This window comes from Oncorhynchus tshawytscha, linkage group LG09, assembly GCF_018296145.1.
Source record: "Oncorhynchus tshawytscha isolate Ot180627B linkage group LG09, Otsh_v2.0, whole genome shotgun sequence".
Taxonomy (NCBI): domain Eukaryota; kingdom Metazoa; phylum Chordata; class Actinopteri; order Salmoniformes; family Salmonidae; genus Oncorhynchus; species Oncorhynchus tshawytscha.
In genome coordinates, this window is record NC_056437.1 from 33246951 (window position 1) to 33254690 (window position 7740).

Here is a 7740-nt window from a genome sequence, read left to right on the forward strand (position 1 = left end):
TGGGACTGGGGTACACTAGCCAGAGAGGAAGTGGGGGGTTGGTCTGGCAATTGGAGAGATGGAGGGGTGGGACTGGTGGACACTAGCCAGAGAGGAGGTGGGGTGACTGGGCTGACTGATTTTTTGTCCTCCACCACCCCTCATCAGCTGTGGTGCCGTACTGAGGAGAAAAGAGATGCAGTACTGTACCATATCACATCAGGCCCACTATGAACTATTTACTGAAGGCAAAAAACAACAGATCCTTTTATGAATTTTACTTCCAGATCTTTCTGATAAGCAGACACAAAAATACTAGGGTGGCTAGCTACATTTTAATGGTCAATTCAGAAAGGTTGCTTTATACATAGTTGAATGCATGGTGCTTTTTAATCTAGCTGGCCCGGTCCCTAGAGATGTGTGCAGAGCAAACCAAGGTCTCTGATTGGCCTATGGTGGGTTTGTACTGTGAAAGTATGACAGTTGTATTGATGTGTTTCTGGGCGGAGGAAATGTACAGTCCTACTCCACAGTCTTTGGATGAAATGCCAAAAATATAATCAGACAAAGGTTTATGTCAAATCTCTCAGTAACATTTTTTAAAATATTTTGCATATTTGACAATAACCCTTCCACACACACATTTGTTTAATCTATTTTAAGAATAGGGGTTGCTGAAGGGATTCAAGATTTCTGCTTTTCAAATTAGTTTGTTATCATGTGGTTACCTTTATAAAGATGTTCATTCCACTGGTTGGACTGGCTGATGTAATGGGCATGTTTGCCAGCCTTGAGAGCAGTTGACCATTTGAATGGTCCAGCTTGGGCTGGGAGGGATGGACGATCAGGGTTGGTCAACGACACGGGGGGAAGAGTTAAGCCACCCCATCTTGTGATTGGTGGATTGTTGTTTCTTTGCCAGGCTTACACCCCATCTTCTCCCTTTCTCCCGCCCCTCTCTACAAGTTCCTAGAACAGGCAGTGTGTTAGAGAATAGGGGTGTGTGGCTTCACTGAACAATCATATTTGATTGTGTTTGACTGCCACCAGCTCAGGCCCCCAACCCTTCTCACCCCACCAGTACACCCCTCCCCCAACACACATTTCGTATTAGCAGGATTACCGTGGTTACACTGTTCGCTATTGTTAACCCTCTCTGTTGTTTAACCATACAACCAAAAGGTCTCCCCACAGTCGTTCCCAGAAAACGTTCTGGATTTGGAACCGCATACCTAGGATTCAATATCGCAATGAACCACCTCTTTCAATGGTCATTATTAAGTTTAGTGGTTCGTTCATGCACTACCATTTGTGATGGTTAAATGAAGGATGTACATGTATGTTACAGTATGTTAGTAAGTATGTTACGTGATATATGGAAGGAAGTGAGTGTTAAGGGGAAGAAGTAAACATTAGAATACTGAGTCACAGGTGTTCACAGGTTTAGGCTGCACCTACAGTACAGTAACTGTTCTCTAGGGTTCCCATGCTGTACCCTAGCTCTATCACGCAGTCAGTCACAACAGGCTGGTCCCAGTCTTACTCACAGCCCCAGTGCTTCTGCTCAGCCCAGATGACTTGTTTCTGTGATTGACATCACTGTGCCTTGTCTGTACTGACTTGTATCACACACACATACTGTTGTAGCCACAGGCCCCTAAGTAGATGTCTATGTCTCAGTGGACACAGACACCTCCCTGGTTGTGTGCTTGCCTTTTATTGTTGATGTGCGCCATACATGTATGTTTTGTAGCCAACTATCATTTCCATGTATGGTGCTTGGCACAAGAGTTGGCTTCAGTACTTATAGTTTGGCTATAATGGACCTGTAGTACCAGGCCTACATCGGGCATAATAACCAGTCCACTTTACATGGTTCCGGATCCTGTGTAATACTGCATCGCAGTTTACATTAGCTCTGTATTTAAACTGTTGCAATGTTTTAAAACATTTCCCAAACATTGACTCATACAGTTGTTGCTTCTTTTTTAATTCATTATTTAATTTGTTGTTTTATTTGTATGAAGGCTTTGGTTGTAAATGTGACATGATCTCTAGAACTTATCCCACCACACTTACTCTAGTGCTCTGTATGTATAATGATGCTCTGCAGTACTTTGCTTGGTTAATGTGTATCTAAAACATGATCGCTGGGTGTTATCAATAACAGTAGAGGGTGAAAGCCTGCTCATTCAGCTGGGTACTATAGCTCTGTTTCAGGATCCACATTAGCATCTTAGTTAGAATGAATATGAATGATTATTTGATGGATCAGCCATGTTATGGATTGTATAAGTTTGACATGGATGTGTGTGTGTCCAGATTCTAAATAGTATACTAGTATGGTTATTGTAACAGAGCCCGTTCTGTGTGTGGATAGAATGTGGTAGATTTGGGTTGGATGAAGTGGAGGTGATGGGTGTTGAGCACTTTCCTGAATTATACAATAGTCCCGTGCCTCTCCTCATTGTGGCAGGTGTAACTTCACACCCATGGGACAGCAGCCACATCCTCCTGCTGCACCGAGGCAGGATGTGAAGTAAAACCCACCCCATGCACTACCCCAAGGTGGAAAAGCTGTCAGTTCTCTCCAAGCCCAGGGAACTGAGTGTGTGTGTGTGTGTGTGTGTGTGTGTCTGAATGTCTGGAGGGGGCCCAAATATATATATATATATAATATAGTATTTTAGTAGAATAGACCTTCAACTGCTGACAAACTGTACAGAGTCATATTGTATAGTCCCTCTCAACTCTGGAAATTAATGATAAGAACTACTAACATGATATTTACTGTAGCTTTTAAAAGAAGTGTACTAATATTGTATTAATATTTTTCTTTCGGGGGTTTGTTTGCACATTGTGTGATCAAACCTGTTTTAAATTTTTCTTTGTGTGTCATTTTTGTGCTGTATTTTTAAATAATAAAAGGACATAAAATGAAAAAAATAGTCCTTTCTTTTCCATAGCAGCAGCTGTTGACTTTGTCTTAAATCATAGTGCTTTTCTCTAACCAGGTCTCAGCAGCCAGCCTATCTTTATCCTCTGGAGCCCTGGCTGGCCTCCTGCAGGCTTCCATTCTGATTAATTTTAATCGGGCAGTGATTTTCACCCCTAACGCCAGTTGAGGTGACTTTCTAACCTCTAATGACTATAATTAATCAATGAAGCACAGAGGCACTACGATCAGAAACCGCTTGGCAAAAATCCACAGCTCCATTGAAACAGGCAGCACTAGAGCATTACGTATACTAGCCTGATTCGCACCATAGGGCTGAGCTGTACTGGACTGGCCTGGGTACGCATCCACCAGAGTTGCTTGAGCCATGCTGGAAAGGACCATGTGAAAATAAAATATCAGAGCCAGCACAGCCTGGTTCGTGTTGGGCATATCGCTTGAATCAAAACTGTGTAGGGGAGACTGGTGGAAATTGTAACAACTTGAATTTCTCCAAACAGAAATAAGCTAGAGTAATGAAACTCACTCAGTACATACCTGTTTAGGTTCTCTCCCTACTAGAAAGGTTTTTGCCAAATATCTAAATTTGCTCGTTTTATAAGCAAATGTTTGCTTTTTAGAGGTGAACTTTGTACTGTCCAATATTTCAAACTAGCATAATGTTCATCACCATGTTGGATAAATGTCACAACTCTCTTGAGTTTGACTGCTAAGGTTGGGGGCAATTGTAACGGAGTGTTAAAATGGCCCTGAGCCAAGCAGCCAATTTATTTTTTATTTTTACTATTTTCATTTTAAGATATGAATTATACCAATAATAACTTTAAATATCCTTGGGGTCATGTAGAGTGCCAAAGAAGTTGTAAACAGATATAAACTGAGAACCATCAGACTGTTCAAACTGTTTTGAGACTGAATGCCCATGCACAAATGAGAATAACTGTAAATATTGGTCAGGTACATAAAAATACATATTTCTCGCAAAATCATTACATACTCTGTCTGATATAATTCATAAACACATTTTTTTTAAGGGAAGTGCGCTAAAGTGTACAAATTCCTCTTCTTTCCTGCCTAGCAATTATCTGCCAGCCTCTAGCTAACTCGACGGTTAACCCATCAACTTCTAGTGAATTTTTGTTTTCATTCCAACAATTTACAGCTCTCTGCCCCCCTGATTGCTGAATCATTAACCTATATTTTTAACCTGACGGTTATATCTGGTACTATCCCCAAGATTTGGAAGGCGGCCCATAAAATATTAGAATCCTTGATTCCTTCTCAGCTGAGATGTTTCTTATCTTTGAAATGTATTTCTAAATGTACATCAGTTGAGTTTTTATACCAGGTCATAGTACTATCTCTGCTGCATCCCTAGTTATAAATGATGTGTTTAACTGTATGGATAAAAGGCAACATTGTGCTACCCTCTTCATTGACCTGATATGTTTCATCACTCACTGCTAATTCACAGGCTTTCCTCAATCGGCCTGGAGTAGGCTGCATGTAACTGTTAAAAAAAATGACTTGACAGATCGAACTCAATGTGTATTGACTGATGGTGTTAAATCAGGTTTTCTGGACATTACAAAAAGGTGTCCCGCAGGGGTTGATTCTGGGTCCTGTACCTTTTACTGTTTACGTTAACAATATTAATTGTGAAAAATTGTAACTTGTAAACGTATGCCGATGATCCTGTGGTGTATGCTATTGCCCCCACGGTTGACCAGGCTCTATCTGAAGTACTGTCTGCCTTCATTCTATTACAGAAAAACTTTGATCTGAAGTGAATTTTAAATGCATAAAAATAACTGATTTTAAGCATATGTACTTTGGATTATGTCCATATTGATCTTGTCCCTACTTGACATCTATCCAGATGTTTGTGTCTTTTAAAAAGCATATTGAGAAGTTGAGGATAAAAATGATCTTTTTCTATAGAAATATGTCTGCCTCTCGCCAAATAGAAAGCAAATTATTCAGTCAACAGTCCTATTGGTCCTAGACTATGGCGACTTCATATGAACGCAGCTGCCACTTCATAAAAAGCAATTAGATGCAGTTTATCATAGCGCACTGTGCTTTATGACAGGCAACTGCATGATGATGTTGCACTCATCACTGCATTCTCTACTGGAAAGTTGGTTGATTTTCACGTAGGTTATTACATTGCTGTTTTCATTATAAAGGCCTTTTATAAAAAGTCCCCCTGTACCTAATATCATTGCTAAAGAACATTTTTAAAGCTGATATACCTAACTCCGTAGAGACCAAAGTAATTTCCAGAGTTAACATCGCTGAGACCGGGGTAACTCGTAACATACACACTCAGTCTCAGCGATGTTAACTCTGGAAATTACTTTGGTCTCTACTGGGTTAAGTATATCAGCTTTAAAATGTTATGTTCTGGTGCCTCTAGGGCAATTCAGAAAGCTGATTGAGGACCTTTTTAATGATGAATGTGTTTGGTTTTTTAAAGACTTTTTCTTTCTGCTTGCATTTTGTATTCATATTGGTGTTTTTTCTGTAATTAATGTATAGTATTAGTCAAAAGTTTGGACACACCAACTCAGGGTTTTTCTTAATTTTTACTATTTTCTACATTGTAGAATAATAGTGAAGACGTCAAAACTATGAAATTACACATGGAATCCTGTAGTAACCAAAAAAGTGTTACAAATCAAAATATATTTTATATTTGAGATACTTTAAAGTAGCCACCCTTTGCCTTGATGACCGCTTTGCACACTCTTGGCAAGGAGTTCCCACACTTGTTGGCTGCTTTTTCTTACCTCTGCTGTCCAACTCATCCCAAACCATCTCAATTGGGTTGAGGTCGGGTGATTGTGGAGGCCAGGTCATCTGATATGCATCACTCCATCGCTCTCCTTCTTGGTCAAATAGCCCTTACACAGCCTGGAGGTGTGTTTTGGGTCATTGTCCTGTTGAAAAACAAATGATAGTCCCACTAAGCTCAAACCAAATGGGATGGCGTATTGCTGCAGAATGCTGTAGTAGCCATGCTGGTTAAGTGTGCCTTGATTTCTAAATAAATCACTGACAATGTCACCAGCAAAGCACCATTACACCTCCTCCTCCATGCTTCACGGTGGGAACCACACATGCGGAGATCATCCTAATCTGCATTTCACAAAGACACGGTGGTTGGAACCAAAAATCTCAAATTTGGACTCATCAGACCAAAGGACATCTTTCCACCGGTCTAATGTCCATTGCTCGTGTTTCTTTGCCGAAGCAAGTCTCTTCTTCTTATTGGTGTCCTTTAGTAGTGGTTACTTTGCAGCAATTTGACCATGAAGGCCTGATTCACGCAGTTTCCTCTGAACAGTTGATGTTGAGATGTGTCTGTTACTTGAACTCTGTGAAGAATTTATTTGGGCTGCAATCTGAGGTGCAGTTAATTGCCCATTTCTGAGGCAGGTAACTCTAATGAACTTATCCTCTGCAGCAGAGGTAACTCTGGGTCTTCCTTTCCTGTGGTGGTCCTCATGAGAGCCAGGTTCATCATAGCGCTTGATGGTTTTTGTGACTGCACAAAGTTCATGAAATGCTCCGTATTGACTGACCTTCATGTCTTAAAGTAATGATGGACTGTAATTTCTCTTTGCTTATTCTTGCCATAATATGGACTTGTTTTTTTTACTAAATAGGGCTATCTTCTGTATTCCACCCCTATGTTGTCACAACACAACTGATTGGCTCAAACGAATTAAGAATTCCACAAATGAACTTTTAACAAGGCACACCTGTTAATTGAAATGCATTCCAGGTGACTACCTCATGAAGCTGGTTGAGAGAATGCCAAGAGTGTGTAAAGCTGTAATCAAGGCAAAGGGTGACTACTTTGAAGAACCTCAAATATAAAATATATTTTGATTTGTTTAACAATTATTTGGTTACTACATGATTCCATATGTGTTATTTCATAGTTTTGATGTAAAAAAAGTTTTTTTTAAAAATCTTGAACGAGGAGGCATGTCCAAACTTTTGACTGGTACTGTAATTCAGGGCTTATCTGTAAAACATACCTTGGTATTAGTATGACTCCCTGATAAAATAAAGATAAAACTGAATAAAAGTGTGTTTATTTAGTACATTTTTTAAGTGTTATATTTGACCCCAACTACTGTTTGGCACGGAGCCAAATGTAAAGTCTGGACTATTCAGATTTAAATCAATATTGTGATTCAACCTTTTTATGTACAGAGATTTAAATGGTATGAATGATTAGGAGACAGATGCAAATTTCTTCTATAAAAAATGACTGGCCTAGTTGAAGCGGTCTCAGCAATAGAGCAAAAGGCCAAAAATATACAATTGCCCCGTCTCCCCCTACTCCAGGGCTGGTTTGACTTTAGGGAACAGGGGAGTAATGTCTTTGCTCTGTGTTTCGCTCACTGACTTGTCCTATAGCCCTTCCTGACTCATTGTTATTCCTCTGCTATAGTGTAGCACTTTGCCCTCTCACAACACGTCCTCACTCCTCTACTCTGTGAAAGGACTGAGGGAACACTAGAAGTCAAAATTGACTTAGCCACTTTCAATTATAGACAATTTCCTGTCCTAGTTAATGTGGTTGCTAATTATTGGCATGGCGAGTCACAGCTAATAAGCAGCGTGGTACAAATGAGCTCCGATAGCAGCTCAACTGAGTTGGATACAGTGGAGTAACTAAGATTAATGATTTGGATGGATCAGGCATGTTATGAATTGTAAAAGTTTGACTTTGATGTGTGTGCATCCAGATTTTTAAAATCTGTTTTTATGTTGCCCTCTTGCTCATG